General features: G+C 37.9%; 1 protein-coding gene across 12 annotated transcripts in view; it reads left to right on the forward strand.

The window, feature by feature from the left end:
* Positions 1–16,924, forward strand: part of RERE (arginine-glutamic acid dipeptide repeats) — a 402,750-nt gene that overhangs the window by 106,993 nt on the left and 278,833 nt on the right. For 4 of the 12 annotated variants that reach the window (XM_070260987.1, XM_023635853.2, XM_070260988.1 and 1 more), the window contains exon 2: positions 15,706–15,802. The exons of the other annotated variants lie outside the window; for them this stretch is intronic. The gene's annotated coding sequence lies outside the window, so the exon portion shown is untranslated. The remainder of the gene's footprint in view (positions 1–15,705; positions 15,803–16,924) is intronic. 12 annotated transcript variants of the gene reach the window in all.

Consider the following 16,924-nt stretch of genomic DNA (forward strand, 5'->3'; position numbering starts at 1 on the left):
ATGCAGGTAGTTTAAAGAAGCCCTGAAGCCCATCCGTGGACCTCTCATTAAGAACTCCTGTTCTAGCGAGCCCTAAATCTCTGTTTAGGCAAATAAACAATCGAGACTTTCGCATTTCTTATTTTTGGCAGATTTGCTTTCCTTGAATAGTGTGGTGTGAGGCCGTTGATTTCTGTGGAGCCTGTTGGAGCTTGCTGTGTTTGTGTGTCCTGAATGGTTTATCCAGGGGTTCCTGAGGCTGCTATTCGCCATGGCAGACTGTCTTTATGAGGACCCAGAGGAGAAACTTTTAGCTCTTAGCAGAAAGAACTGACCTCCTGAGACTGTGGTTTGTTTTTAGCTTATGGATTTAGAATCCTGTGACTGATCAAGTTTCCTTTGAGCTATTTGCTTATAAAATTTTGGCTACATCTAATAAAAGGTGTAAAATGAACTTAATACCTCATTCATGGTTTCATCTTTTCAGTCCCCTTTCCCTCTGCAATTTTCCTTTGTCCCAAGGGAAAGAGAAGCAATATAATATAGTAAGACTACAGCCTCTGTAGCCTCATGACCAGGGAGACTTGCCGTGTGTGACCTCAGGAAACCTGTTTCACCCCTGTGTGCTCAGAGTCATCTTCTGTAAATCATTCCTACTTTGTGTGGCAAATATAAGGGTAAAATGGAAAGCTCTTAGAGCAGTACCTCGTACAGGTAAATGCTGAATAAATCTTACCTATTGTTATCATCCCAGTTTCCTCATCTATTTTAAATTTTATTTTATGCTGTGTGAATCTCAGTAAGCTGCCGTAAGTAAGCCATTTTAAAAGTAAGCCATCCTTTAAATCTCCCCTTTCCTCTGCTTATTTTTTTTTATACAAAGGTTTAATTTCTGCCTGAAGATATTCATTAAAGAAGTTATGTAGGAGAGTGCTATGGTCTGAATTGTTTTCCCCAAAAGTTCATATATTGAAGCTCTAACCCCCAGTGTTTTGGTATTTGGAAGTGAGGCCTTTGGGAGGTAGTTATGTTTAGATGAGGTCATGAGGGTGGGGCCCCACCGTGAGAATGGTGTCTTTATGAGAAGAGAAAGGGACGACAGCTTGCTCTCTCTTGTAAGGACACAGTGAGAAGAAGGCAGGGAACCGAATTGGCTGGAACCTTGGTTTTGGACTTTCTAGCCCCCAGAGCTATGGGAAATAAATTCCTGCTGTTTAAGCCACTCTATCTATTGTATTCTGTTGTAGTAGCCTGAGCAGCACTAATAACAGAGAGTAAATTTCATACATGCAGAGTAGAAGGTGATCAATAGCTAATCACAGAGATGGAGCTTTTTGAGAGTGAAGTGGGGATTATGCTTCACTTTGCAGAAGGCTTTACACCTGCTGATGAACAGCCTTCCCTGACTTCTGGTTTGGTCCTCACAGCTACTTTGTGAAAGAGGCAGAGCAGATGCTGGCTTCTTAGGTTACAAAATTAGAGAAGCTAATTGAATTGCCTACAATCACAGTTTCCATTTTGGAAGTGGCTAAGCCTCTTCTGTTTTCTGACTTCTATATCCATTGTTTTTTCCATGAACACCTTAACATTGTCAGTTCAGTCTTCTAATCCTTTCTCTTAGAAGAACATCACCTTTATTTTTAGTCTTTGTAGGGATATTATTTTCAAAATGAAGAAATCTCTCAGTTTTTACATTTTGACATGGGAACTGAAACGTAAGTGGTGAAATTGTTGAATTTGTCTTTCCTGTCTCAGGGAGAAAATAGAATTTATGAATTCTTTGGCCCGATGGTTAGATGTGAAGTATAAAATTTCTGTGAAGTATCATAACTCTAAGAAATGTGATATACCTGAATTAGTACTTAGGACGTTTTATCCTTTTATTTTGGTGCAGGTATTGGTTTTCCGTTTTAGTTTTGCTGATGAGTGTCCAGAATGTAGAAGTTATTTGGAGCTATCCACAGTCAAAAGATTGATACTCATTTTAGTCACGGTGATTTGAGTATGTCTTTTATTTTTTTAAGATTGGCACCTGAGCTAACATCTGTTGCCAATCTTTTTCCTTTTTTTTCCTTCTTTGTCTTCTCCCCAAAGCCCCCCAGTACATAGTTGTATATTATTAATTGTGGGTCCTTCTAGTTGTAGCATGTGGGACGCTGCCTCAGCATGGGCTGATGAGTGGTGCTACATCCACGCCCGGGATCTGAACCGGCGAAACCCTGGGCCGCCGAAGCAGTGTGCGCGGACTTAACCACTTGGCTATGGGGCCGGCCCCTAAATTTGTACTTCTATGAGTAATAATGTAACTTAACTATATGCTTTACTATTAAGTCTATGGTTGGCTTAAGGTATTCAAGTCCAGGTTTTGTTTATAGTGGTCTGACATAGGGGAGTTAACTTCAGCCTGAGGTTATTAAATCCTTCAGAGGCTGATGACTTCCTTCAAGGTATGATAAAGCAATTATGAATATGGTGTGAAAATAGGATGTAGTCTCTTTCAGTATATTATCTTGAGAATTTGCAACTTTCCCAGAGCATTGATTTTTCATTTTGTGTACTCAAAATATGTTGGATGTTTGCCATTTTCAGCAGTTTGTGTTAAAGAATTTTTCATTTGCTAATTGAAAGGTAGCCAGCATTTATGGGTCTCAGATTAGGGAAATTTGTCAGTGTTGATTCTCAGCTTGTTCATAAAATTCAGGTGGGCCTTTAAGGCTGCTGGGCAATCATATTTTATTTTCGTAGTCCATTCACTTGCCTAGTTTCCTAGATGACTCTTTCATACTTTCTCCCTTTACACTTCCTCCCCGGCTTCATGCTGGGCTTCCTGCTTCAGTAAGAAAAGTCAGAGCAGTCAGAAGAGAACTTCCACAGACTCCCACTGCCACATTGACCTGCCTTGCTGCTCAGACTCTGCCCTCCTGGCTGTGTGTAGATAGAGTGGTTGTTCTTGGCTCTCCAAGGCAGGTCCAGCCCATCCTGCCACTCTGAGATGCCACCCCCTGCCCTGTCACATGGTAGTTTTCTGTCTCATATCATTAGTGTTTCAGATTCTACTGGATCCTTCCCAACATCATACATACATACTTAAAACAATCTTAAAACAAATGCATCTTAAAACAAATACAAAACCAAAACCCCCCTTTCTGACCCTACTTCGCTTGCTAGCTATTGCTTATTTCTTGGCTCCCCTTTATAGCAAAACATCTCAATAAGAGTTTTCCGTACTTAAGGTCTCCAGTTCTCTCCTCTCTCGAATCCATCACCCATCGTTTCAGGGAAGCTGTTCTTGTGAAGATTACTGAATCCTCTGCAGTGCCTATTCCCTTTGCCTGGGATGTATTTCCCGAGGTATCTGTGTGGCCTCACTTTCAGGTCTCAGTGAGGCTCACCTTGACCCTTGGTCTCTACTCCAGTTCCCCTTACCCTGTTCTGTTTTCCCCCTACAGCTTCGTCTTCTCACATACTATCAATTTTCATGGCTTATTGTCTTGTTCCTTCCACTAGATTGTAAAGTCCTGAAGGGCAGGGATTTTTAACTGATGTGTCCCCCGCATGTAGAACAGTAACTGGCACATAAATAGGTATCTGATAAATATTTGTTGAATTTCTACGCCATGGCCTGGGACTCATGGCTTTAAAAATTAGCTAAATGAATATAACTAAAAATTTTATCTCTAGTCCACACCTACTTGGCTGCCTTCTTCACATCTCCACTTGGATGTCTAATGAGCATCTAAAACTTAACATGCTCAAGTGGAACTTCTGATGTTTTCCCCTACACCACACATGTGGAGTGTTTATTTTTTAACTTCTTCAACTAGTAGGATTTTACTTGTCAGCTCTTTTCTTTGGTGTATAAATTGTACCACCTGGAATGCCAGAGGTAGACTAGAGCAATCTTGAGTTACTTAGTTTCATCTGGCACTGTTAAAGCAGTTTCATTTTTGAACATTGATGAAAATTCTAAACAGTTGTGTACTAATGAAGTCAATGTCCATTATTTCATTCATGTTAATTTAATAACTTTTTCATTGTGGACTCTCTAGAACCATTAGTATTTTATTGCTTGATACTTGGACATATGGTTTTAGCTTTCAAAGTAAGGAATAAAAATATTTGTTATTGAAACTTTGATTTTAAAAATATTTTAATTGCCATGTACTTAGCAAACAAAGTATTTTTTTAGAAAGCCTTTCTAAGTGTAGTGGGTAAACTATTGAATCAGGAAATGTGTACTTAAAAATTGCTTTCTGGGAGGATCAAATTAGCCCTCTTAAAATCCAAACTTGAAATGTAGGGTTTTTGAGAGACATGGACTCAATGGCGTCTCCTCCGTAAATGCTGATCAGGTCACACAGCATCGTAAGGACTGAGGGAGCTGTCTCCATACTGGAGTTAAGGTGGCAGTTACGTTTGCTATCTACCAGTAAGTTATTAGGTTTCTTGCCCCTGAAACTCTTTCAAAGAATCTTATCTTTGTAGATTATTGTGTTTTGATAGTTTACAGGACAGAGAGATCAAAGGAACTTGCACTAATGTTTCTCTTTTTTTTGGAACCAGCAAGGCAGCGGAACAATCCTGTTTAGTCTAATTTAGTGCGGTTGTGTTGTAAAGGGAACCAGATTGTGATCAGACCATACCAAGACAACCCAGTTGATCAGTGGAAAAGTTGGTTGGTATTTGGTAGGTGGGGAAAGGAGGAGGAGTTTTCCTGAAGTTTCTACTTTTTAACTAATTGAGTTTCCTTTATGCATCTAGTGCGTTAATGCAGGATTTGTTTTTAATAGTCATTTACAAAAAGTTTAGTATGTGGTAGTTCTGTGATGAGCTATAAAGATAGAGATACAGTCGTTGGTTTACAAGTCTGATAATAATCGTCTGTCTTTTGCTTAGCACTAGGATACTCTCAACTTAATCCTCAGCATAATCTCTTGAGGTAGCACTGTAATCCCATTTAACAGGGGAGAAAATAGCTGAGAGGTCAAGTTGCCTTACTCACTGCCCCTCAATACCTAGCTTGATTTCCTTGCCTGATGCTATCTCCACTACATCACAGCCTCCAGACTTATGGAATAGATGAGAAAGACAGCAAAAGTAGACCCTTGGGAGAGAGATTTCTATAGACCAAATGTGATTGAGTGTGTAGAGGTAGAGAGAGGGAGGGAGAGGAACCTTATTCATTGAATGTGGTTAATTTGAGTAAATGACTTGACCTTAGAGTGGATCTTTAGAAGGTTGGTTTTGACCATATCTAAATATATCTAATTCTTCTTTGTGTCGGGATGTATTAGGAGAATTGTTCTAAGAGGCAAGATAATTTCACTGGACTTTTTCCAATAATATATCTTTGACATGAAAAATTTAATCTGATTTCAGTTTTTCAGTTTATCAGGGGATTGTTAGTTTGGTCTCTCAGGGTTTGAGTTTTAAAATAAAGGTGTCAGGGAGAGAGTGTTCGGTATCTGCTTTCTTTTTTCTTTGAGAAAGATTAGCCCTGAGCTAACATCTGCTGCCAGTCCTCCTCTTTTTGCTGAGGAAGGCTGGCCCTGAGCTAACATCCGTGCCCATCTTCCTCTGCTTTATAGGTGGGACGCCTACCACAGCATGGCTTGCCAAGCTGTGCTGTGTCCGCAGCTGGGACCCGAACTGGCAAACCCCGGGCTGCCAAAGTGGAACGTGCACACTTAACCGCTGCGCCACCGGGCCAGCCCCAGTATCTGCTTTTTTTTTTTTTTTTAAATTTTTATTGAGTTAATGATGGGTTACAGTCTTGTGAAATTTCAGTTGTACATTAATGTTTGTCAGTCATGTTGTAGGTGCACCCCTTCACCCTTTTTGTCCACCCCCCACCCCACCTTTCCCCTGGTAGCCACTAATCTGTTCTCTTTGTCTACATTTTTAAATTCCTCATATGAGTGGAGTCATACAGAGATTGTCCTTCTCTATCTGGCTTATTTCACTTAGCATGATTCCCTCAAGGTCAATCCATGTTGTTGCAAATGGGATGATTTTCTTCCTTTTTACGGCTGAGTAGTATTCCATTGTGTATATATACCGCATCTTCTTTATCCAATCATCTGTTAATGGGCACTTAAGTTGCTTTCACATCTTGGCTATTGTAAATAATGCTGCAATGAACATTGGGGTGCATGGGACTTTTGGAATTGCTGACTTCAAGCTCTTTGGATAGATACCCAGTAGTGGGATAGCTGGGTCGTATGGTAGTTCTATTTTTAATTTTTTGAGGAATCTGCACACTGTTTTCCATAGTGGCTGCACCAGTTTGCATTCCCACCAGCAGTGTATGAGGGTTCCTTTTTCTCCACAACCTCTCCAACATTTGTTACTATTAGTTTTAGTTATTTTTGTCATTCTAATGGGTGTAAGGTGATATGTTAAAAAGAAAAAAAATCAATTCCAGCATTGACTACAAAAACACAAGGAAGCAAAAGCTTGGTCTAGTGACAGTGTTAGGATTAATTTTACTTGTTGAAATTAATGTTCTTTGGATAAATAAACCATTTTACTTATCAAATGGTGGATAAATTTGACTGAGAACAGATTATAAATTATTACATTAATTCATATGATTTGTGCCAAATCTGAAGACATAGGAAAAAGAAACCTTTTTTTTTTGCTATTAGTAGATGACCTGGTTGGATCATGTGAGTTTTTCTCCTTTTCATCCTCTGATATCTTCTCTTCAAAGATTAAAGTCAAGTCTTATATATTGACATGTAGTGTTCAGGTACTCTTATAATTAACTTCAATTTCCTTTAACTTCTTTAACATTTATTTGAAAAAAAATTGATGGAAAATTTATTCCGGTTTTCACAATTATACAAGCAGTAGGTGAAAATTTACTCAGACACTAATAAGCTAAATTTGTAGTTCTTTAATTTATCAGTTGGGATCCGAAGAGGATTAGTTAATTGGAAACTGATTGCTTAAATTAAAGGCACCTATGGATTATGTATTGGCACTCAGGAGGCTAGTGGGGCTAATAAATGGGTTTCTAATCCAGCTTTGGTGTATTTAGCTTCTGAAGGTGACCTGTTTGTCTTCTGTATTTATAGCCTTGAAGGAGGCAAGATGGCAGTGATGTATGGACCTTGTCATAATGGGAGGGTGGGACTGGAGGGCAGAAGCTTGTGCTTGATCTTAATTGTCCTCCGCAGGAGCCACAATGATTATTTAACTAAGTACTTTTGAACTTGATTATTGTTTAATTCATCATGCATGTTTGTATTTTTAATTCCTATTGAAATATATTGGGTTTTTTTTTTTTTGCTATTAGTCTAACACTTGTGCTAATATAACAATTTGACAAATGATTCCATAAGCTTATGCATTTTAGCATTAATTCTATTTGAAAGAATGGAAGGACTTTTTGTTTATGCCCAGGACATTTTTTAAATGAGAGGTGATCCCATGTTTAGTGACACTGGCTTGATGACACTGGATTCTGTAGTAAACTTGTCTATAATTAAAGAGGGTGAAGTTTTAATATGCCTAATGTATTATTTGGTAGATTGATTGAGTCCTTGAGAATGTATTTGGTTGCTGAAGTATGCTTTAAAATGAAGGTTTTTGGCATTCTTTGAGCCATGAGCAATTTATGTCATCCTTTAGCATGCCTCTAAATGGAAATATTATTTAGTATCTTTCTTTTATTACTAAGATCCTCTAGAGCCAACTGTATAAAACTGGCATTTGTAAACCTGTTGAATAGTATTATTAACCTAGCTTTGAAGGAAGGCCTATGGAGTAAACTCGTTTGTTTTTAAATTAGGTTAGGTTTGGTAGCCCTGTGGAGTTGTAGTTGTGGTTTTTCTTTTTTTTTTAAACAAAGTCAGATAGCTAAGTACGTTTTGTTTTTGTTTTCTGCCGTAAATGAATATTTCCTGTCTTATACCTTTTTTGGTAATTCTGTTAAAAGTAGCATCAGTAACTCTGGGGCTTGGTTTCCCCCGAGGCAGTCTACAGCAGACAGTTTATAGAGTTCGTATGTCACTGAGGAGGTTGGTGGAAAGGTTTTTTTCCCCTTAGCCTGGTTCAGCACTTTAGTATCTCTAGTTCTTAGTAGGATCATTAGATCTAAGTAGTGCCCTTTGGGGCCACTCTCAAGCAGAGAATTAGGGAAAAAGTGAAGAACAAGCCTGGAAGGAGGGTTGAAAAGGAAAAACATAGGACACAGAGGTCCACATGGGTGTCACTGAGTTGTAGAATGCCTGGGAATGGCTGTTGTAGGGACATGCCACTTGGCTTCAGTGGGCCCCCATCATCTCCTTCTACTTGAATGTTCATGCTTTGGTGTTTTTAGTCCTACATGCGTTTAGCACCTAAAACGTTGGTAATTTGTGACATTTGGTTTATGATGTTATTAAATTGAAGTTTGGTGAATCATTTAGAATTTTAGAGTCCCATTCATCTTTCTTTGTTTTTTAGGGGAAGAAAGTAAGGCACAGAGTTGGTAAATAATAGAGCCTAATTTCTGATTGGTGTCTCTGGGCTTCACCAGTGCTCATTCTACCAAATCATAGCATCGAGTGGTTTTATTTGTCACTTTTCAATCTGTTAGCTTTCTGAGACGCAGATTCTCAATTGCTCTTTAGATTGAATTAAGGTACATGAAAGAATCACTTTTCATTTCTAGTAGAGGCTTGGTTAATGAAACCTGATTGAGGCTGGTGTACCTGTGAAATATACATTATTACTTACCTCTATCTAGGTTATATATTATTTTTCTTAATCATTACACCATTCACATCCCTGGATATAGAGACATTAGTAAATTAGTATGCTGTTATCTTTGTTTTGTAGATAACATTAGTTTTCATCATCTGTACATGAGAAGGCTTATTGTCAATGCATAGTGAAACCAGGAAATGTACTCATAAAGCAAGACATGGTCACAATCATCTTGAGAATGTTTATGATGAGTCATTCTCGATTGAACAGATTATTAAAGTCAGTACAACAGAAATGCATATAGGAAAGTTTCTCTTAAAAAAAAAACCCAAAACCACTTAAAATTTTCATAGTGTCTCAGAATGGAAACTGGTTGTGTAGCTTAAGAAGCAAGTTCAAGGGCTTTGCTTTTGGTAGCAGGATTTATGTTGAAATGTGAAGAACTTGTATCGTATTCCATAAACGTTATAAAGGAAGTGAGATGTAATTTACTTGCAATTATTAGTCATGAAGTTATGAAGAATATAGAGCCTGACTTTGTTATAGACAACCTACAGTATAAAGAAAGGAACAAGTCCCCATTTCACACGTGAAGCTCATGATAGGGCAGAGGTACAGTACAAAGGACAGCCTAGGCGTGACGAAGGCAGAGAAGTCTTTGTCTTTTGGCCAGAATAGGCTAAGATTCAGAGTAAATGAGACTTATGAGCAAAATAAGCTCCAAGTCTCATTAGGGCTTTTGCATGATGATGCTGAAATGAGAGTAGAGTACAGTATACAAAAATATTTTTGGTGTGAAATTTGTACTTAAGTGCCTACTTCTCAAATCTAGAACCAAGGTGAGTGGCTGTATTTGCCCAGTCTCAATAAGAATATTAGGTTATAAGATAATCAGTTTTGATTCCTCTTTCTGTTCCTGTTGTACTTTCTTAATGCTACCCTTAAAATTCCAATATGGACTGTATTTCTTTATTTTTATATGAGATCTCTGAAAATCTGTGGTATTTATATGAGTATTTCAAGTAATTTCTGTCTGTGCTGGTCTATAGTATAGATGAATTCTAATTAATTTTTTGATAATTTCAGAAGGTCTGTGATGCAGAACTTGAAATGTTATAGAATCTCAAATTTTAATAGCACTCTTTTTTTTTTCAGTGAGGAAGATTGGCCCTGAGCTAACATCTGTGCCAGTCTGCCTCTATGTTTTGTATGTAGGATGCTGCCACAGCATGGCTTGATGAGCACTGTGTAGGTCTGCTCCTAGGATCTGAACCCACGAACCCTGGGCTGCTGACGCGGAGTGCACAAACTTAATTACTACACCACCAGGCTGGCCCCTAATAGCACATTTTAATCTGCTGCTGAATTTAGGCATTAATGATTTTAGGTTTCATCTCACATTTCATATTTACAAGGGAAGTAGAATAATAGATAGAGAATGATTAAGCTAAGCAAATATTTTCACTTTGCCACAGTGTTAGATCTTCTAAAGTCAAATATTTGCAATAGAAATTAAAGCTTAGCTAAACTAAAGAACTAGCTATCTTATCTTTTAAGATAGGTAAGATGTGGCTTCCAAAACCTTATTTTCAAAAAAGACTCTCTGGTTACTATAAATAATTTAATATATGAACAGCGTTCTCTGAGATCCTTATAATTTATTCCTTTTACTTAGAATTTCTATCTGGTTTGGTTTGGAAGTACTTGCACCATTGTAAGAGTTGTTTGATAAGAGAGTAGCTTATTGTTGGTTATGCATCTCTTCTTGCTGCTTTGCCCCTCCCCACCGTTTGTTTTTCTTTCTGGATGGTTTCTGTTAGCTTTTTTGTAAGTTAGAAAAGACAAATGATTTTAAAAGCCTGGGAAATTTGTTAGTAAGGACCTTCCCTCCCCATTTTTAGCATTTCTTTCTCTTGGTACATATAATTATTTTATGATGAATTTTCAAATTTCAATTCTCAAAATGTTTTCCTACTTCCTTTCTCTGGCCCTCCACTCAGGTGGTTGAGCTATTGGAAATTTTCATCTGTATTTATGATTTGTAGAAGACATTTGGTTATGTTTTCTTGACATGTATTCCTGCAGAATTGACCCAATTAGCGACTGCATTTTTCTCCTGTTTTTTTATTTACCTGTGTCCTTTTCCTGGGTTATAGTGTTTGCAGTTCCTAATCTGAGCTGGATGTGAACGTTGAAAGGGTGTTTGTTGTTCTCTTGCTTGTAAATTGGTAAGGTTTTTCACACCCCAGTGGGGAACTAAGGTGGTATAATTCTTTCTTTTCCTTTTATCCTGGCTTAGTGCTTTCTCCCAAGGAGCTATTTAATGGATGTTATATTTTATAGTCTTTCTTTCCTTTTTACCTTAAAGTCAAAGTTCTGATTCTCATGCCTCAAGATCTAAGATTTTTTCAGACTCCTCCATCCTCCTTATTCCCTCTTTTTCCTCCATCCGTATGACTATATGTCTGTTTTCTTGAGTTGCTCCTTTCTGTTGTCAGAGTCTTTCTGGAAACATTTTGTGTGGAAACCTTTGTGTTCAGGCCAGAATTCTCTGGGGAGAATTTGCTTTATAGACCACCATCCTCCTTTTGCTAGCTGTCTCAGATTCAGAAACTCTTTCAATGGGAAGGAATGCTCACATTATGGCCTCCTCTCATGGCAGATGACTGACTATTCCCCTCAGAGACCATTGATACCTGGGACTTGCAGGGTAAAAGGCAGTGCTCCAGAGAAATGCAACTCATGCATACACTCAAGGTTTTTTTGTTTTTTGTTTTTTTTCTTCGTTCTTTATTGACCAAAAAGCTAGAATGATCATCACTCAACAAGTTTATCTGACCTTTCCTACTTTCCCCCAAGTCTCTGTGAAAAGGGTGTTGGTGTCTTGTGACTGCATTCTTCCAGTGCATTAAATCCCTTCTTATAACATACCCCTCCCCATACATCTCAGAAAACAGGTGTCCCCTGATTATGGTTTTAAAGCCAGTACTGTAGTATTGCATTTTGGAAAGATGTTTGTGGTTCAAATTTTAGAGAGGAATTTTATTAAAATTCCCTACCCAAAGTCATGAGTTCTTCCCTGCTTTGCCTCTCTCCTTATGTATAAGCCGCCTGTGAATAAGGCAAAGGGCAGATAGAATGGCTGAGTACTCGGGGGATGCTTTGAGATATTTCAAGCATTGAGAAATAAGTGATTGAAAACGTATGCTCCTAAAAGCTCTAGCTTTGTAGAAAAACAGAACTCTACTTTTCATCTTGTGTTATAAATATAGAGGTAACTGATCAACTTTGGAGGAATTGGGGATTTGTTTTTATTATGAAGAAAAATGTGTAGCCTCCCACATACCCACATAGCAATTGCTTAGGACTGGAAAAATCCTCCGTGAGTGGATAGATGTATGATTTTATCCAGACTGTCATTACATATAGCCTATCTGCCAGAGACTCTAGTCCCTGATTTTAGAGTGATGGCATATTACGTTGAGTGAGTCTGAGGATATCAGTGTGGAAAGGAGAATTTACAAAGGAGGAGTGCTGATGGTGTAAGGTAATAGAACCTGTGATTCTAAAACTTGGCAGGTGTGACTGTGTTGGATAACAGTGGAGAAAATAGTGGAGAAAAATGCTTTCTTGCTCTTTTTTCCTCAGGTCAAGTTGTGTAAGTTGCTGAGAGAATGGAAGAATAAAGCCTTAGATTGCTAGGGGACTCTCTCACTCTATCTTTTCGAAGAATTTGTAATCTTTTGTCTTGGTGAGAGTCAAAGATAAAGCCCCTGACTTTAAGCACTCTTGTTCTTGTACTTAAAGCTATTAAAGTTGATTAGAAGGGAGTGGCTTATTGATGAAATAGAATTCTTATTTTTATTTGTATACATTTAGATCTAGATCAGTGCTGTCTAATAGAACTTCCTGTGATGTTGGAAATGTTCTGTATCTGTGCTGTCAGATATGGTAGCTACTAGCTACATGTGACTGGTGAGTACTTGAAAGTGGCTAGTGTGACTGAGGAACTGATTTTTAATTTATTCTAATTAATTTAAATAGCCATATGCAGTTAGTGGCTACCATATTCAACAGCGTAGCCCTAGATTAAAGCTCATAAGTGATTCACGTGGGTATACAATGGATAGCAATCTGAGGGCATTCCCGTGTACAGACATGTTATGGTTTTGTGGATATGTGCTTTTATTTTTATTTTCTTTTGGAGAAAATTGGAATGAAAAGGGGAGTATAAAGGTACTATTAGCATGTGACATGGAGAGTTACAATTTAATTTTTAAAACAAAAAACCAAAAGGTAAGCTGTTTTAATGTATTTAAGAAAAGCATTAATGAGAACCTTATTATTCTGCCTTAAGAATCTGTGCTCTTTGATTATAACAGGAAAGCTTGTTAGTGGATAGTGAAAAATGAAGTCTAATTAATAAACAGATTTTGTTCATTCATCAATATTTGATTGCTTTCAAGTTAAACATGGCACCATTCCTGCTCTCAGGAATCTAAGCAGAAACCAGGAGACCACGCTTATACAGCTAGAATAAGGCTGGCGTGGGGAAAACAGGTTCCCAGAGGGCTCTGAGTGCCCTTTAGAAAGGTATGAGGAGTCAGGGCAAGCTTCTGTGAGAACTGACAACTCTTCCTATTTAACAACATGAAGTAAAACAACATTCCTAGGATCAGCTAGATGTATTCTAACACACTGTGTTCTGCAAAATGTTTGAGTTCCTCTGTGCTGTGTGGGATTCTAAGGATTTGTAGAACACGGTCTGTTTGTTATCATCAGTGTTAACTGACTTATTGAGCATCTTGTATCTGCTAGGCATTGTGCAGATTAGTACTTTACGTGGGTTTATCTTACTTCTTCCTCACAACTGCATGGAATATGTTATATTATTATTTTCATTTTATAGATGAAGAAACCAAAGCTTAGACAGAGACACTGACTTGCCCACACTTACAAAGCTAGCAAGGACCAGGGTGTGTTTCTGTCAGTAGTGCCTTACAGATAAGGTGAGAGGAGACAATATATGAAACATTTGACTTAGTGAATAATAAAGTATTTTACGTTAGTAATATATGTTAAAATACTAAGCTGTAAAATGCGATGATTGCAAAATCAATTAATTAAAGAGGGGCAAACATCAAGAATTACTTCTCAGGTAGTATAGGGCTTGGAGTGGACTTGAATGGTATGCACTTATTCGACAATGTGTGTTGAGCTAGCAGTAAAGACAGGACGAGCAGAGGTGAGATGGAGCAGCCCAACTGTAGGGGATACGTATAGAAGGCTTTTATTGGAGAGCTGTGGGGGAGCAAGATTATATAGTGAGAACTGATGGGAGAGTTTCTTGAAGGAGGAAATTAAGCTCATATAGTCTTTCCTCAAAAGTTCTTTTTTCAATTGAGATACAATTGACATATATAACATTATCTTAGTTTCAGGTGTACAACATAATGATTTGATATTTTGTATATATTGCAAAATGATCACCACAGTAAGTCTAGTTAACATTCATGACCAATCACAGTTACAAATTTTTTTCTTCCTGTGATGGGAACTTTTAAGATTTATTCTTAGCTACTTTCAAATATGCAATACAGTATTACTAACTATAGTCACCATGCTGTACATTACATCCCATGACTTATTTTATAACTGGATGGTTGTACCTTTTGACTTGCTTCACACATTCCTTGAAAGTTCTTGAATGAGGATATTCAAAATTGAGACAAAAAAAGTAAGTGTAGTTTGTGTTTATAGAGAGAGTAAAAATTCAGGTCTAAGATAAGGCACTAGGAATGGAGAAAAAGATTAACGGTGTTTTCCTCTAAGTTTATGTGGTTCAAGACAGTGACCAGTAATACCCACCTGCTTGCTGTTATCTCCAACCTATTATGTGGTACTCATCTCTTTGATTAGTTGTTTGTCTCCCACAGGGGAATTCTGCCCTTTTCCCTGGCTTGGAGCCTGATTTGTGGCTAGGACACACCAAGGCCAGAAATAGTCCCACTGCCTTGGTGCCCTAAGGTGGGTTTAGACATCAAGAGTCTCTTTTTTCTTGACTTCCTGTATTCCTCTTATGTTTGTTAACATTTTAATTTAATGTCCCACTTGAGGGAGTTGATTCCTCTCCCTTGTTGCTGACTGGCAGATTCTTCTCTTTTTTAAATCTTTTCTTTTCTTGTCTTTTTTTTGGGGTAAAAAATACCTGACTTTATTTAGTTCTTCAGCTTGCCTTCTGAGAGTGGTCTCTGAAGTGAATAAGTTTTTATCTGATTCTGTAGTTCGAGTTGATGTTGGTCTCTAAAATGTGAAGAGAATGGCCACTTGAATAGTTTGGATTACTTTTCTAAAACCTGATGAATGGTTAAGGCACATATTGATGTGGCAGGTATTTGGGGAATCAAATTCCCACCAAGAACTCCTAAGACTAGTTAAGTGCAGTTAAATTGTAGAATTTCTCTTATTCTTGTCCATGACTCTCATACTGTTCCCAGGAAGAATGAGAGTTGGCATTGACCATCCATAAGTTTTGTAATGTGGAAATGAATTACATTGGGCAGTGTGATCTGAGTGATTCTGTTGATAAGTAACTTGTTGAACAGTTTTCTTACCTACAGGTTTCTTAGACCCTTTCGCATGACCATATACAGTGTAAACTTTGAGAGGAACTATAAGTAATGTGTCCTATGCTTACTTTACACAGAAGGTTTTATTGTTGTGGTTGTTGGTTTTGGGCTGCCTGTCATAAGACCTCCAGATCTCTTTTTAGGAACTTGGTTTGGGAAAATGCTTTTTTGTATCTATGTCTATGTCTATCCAAAGATTTTAGCACCTCCTATGTGCTGATGACTCCCACGTCCATGTCCTTGCCTTGGTCCTTCTCTGGAGCATCACATTGTATTTCTAGCTGCTTAGTAGATACCTCAGGCTTGGATGGCTGTGTAATACAGGCTGCCGAAACCCAAGACTTTTCAAAATTAAAATCTCTTCTCCATTCAGTTACATGTATCATCCTCCCTCTCCCCCCAGGTTGTCGAAACTAGAGGTAGAAGCCCTGACATCATCATCCGTTCTCTGTCTTTGATTCCCATCTGGTTGATTATCAAGCGTAAAATCTAACGGAAAGGTTAGTATTATCACCAACAAGCACATACCCTGATTGTGATCCTGGTGGAGAGTAGGATTGGCTTAGTTGTGGATGTGGTAATGGGGCTCTTGAATGCCTAAAAATCTGTTCTCTACTATTGGGGACCTCTGTGGGTTTTTCAGTGGTGAGAAGAGCTGTTTTTTACTATTACTGCCTTTTCTACACAATTCAAAAATTCTGTAGTATTCTAAAAAGTGCTTCTTACCTTGTTTGTATCATATCATTTGTTTAAAAAAATTATCAAAAGTGACAGACCCGTAGGGAAGAAGCAACACACATCAGATCCAGCTGGTCAAAAACAACAACAACAACAACTGTGAATTACCAGTTGCTGAAAATGGCACACAGGTCTCCAGGTAGTTATATTGTTAGTCAGTTTGCAAGTTGCAAGATAAAGCAGGGAGGAGAGTAAAAAAAGAGATCTGTGCATTTCCCCCAGGTCCCATAGATTTGTTCAAATTAACTTTAATCAGAAGTGGCAGCTTTTCCATTGAAAGCATTTCAGAAGAAATTCCTCTGTTTTCTGAAATGAGAAGAGGATTTCTTTGAAAATGCTGTGGTAACCCTGTGCTCCATTTACGTTTCAGCCTTCCGGGTTGCATTTGTCACTTGCTTTTAAGATTTATGTTCTCGTGTTGAATATTACCTTGCTTATATTTTCCAGGTGTTCTTAAAGGTCGCTAGAGACTAGAGCTCTTCCATATACGTTTACATTGGGCAATAAATTGAACTTCTGATATTTTTGTGGTTGTAGAGTATGGAATGAGTATTTTGCTTGTAGGTTTAACTTTTCCTTGACTTCAAAATTGAGGAAATTCATCAAGGGAACTTGACTTTGAACAGTTGGGATACAGACCTCATTTTATCTGACAATTGCTATACTGTCTTTTTATCTTACACTGTATGAGGTGAAAGCTTAGAAAAAAATACCTGTGTGGTATTGATTAAACCTGCCAACACATGACCAATGTAAGTCTTGTTGGGAGGATTTACTTGTTTTTGGAAGAAGTACTAGCTCTGCCTCCTTCAGTCCTGCTCACTGCTTCACATTATTGTTCATAAACGTGATCCTGTTCAGTTGCTTTTTCATATTTTAAAAAG

Source organism: Equus caballus, chromosome 2 (assembly GCF_041296265.1).
Source record: "Equus caballus isolate H_3958 breed thoroughbred chromosome 2, TB-T2T, whole genome shotgun sequence".
Lineage (NCBI taxonomy): Eukaryota > Metazoa > Chordata > Mammalia > Perissodactyla > Equidae > Equus > Equus caballus.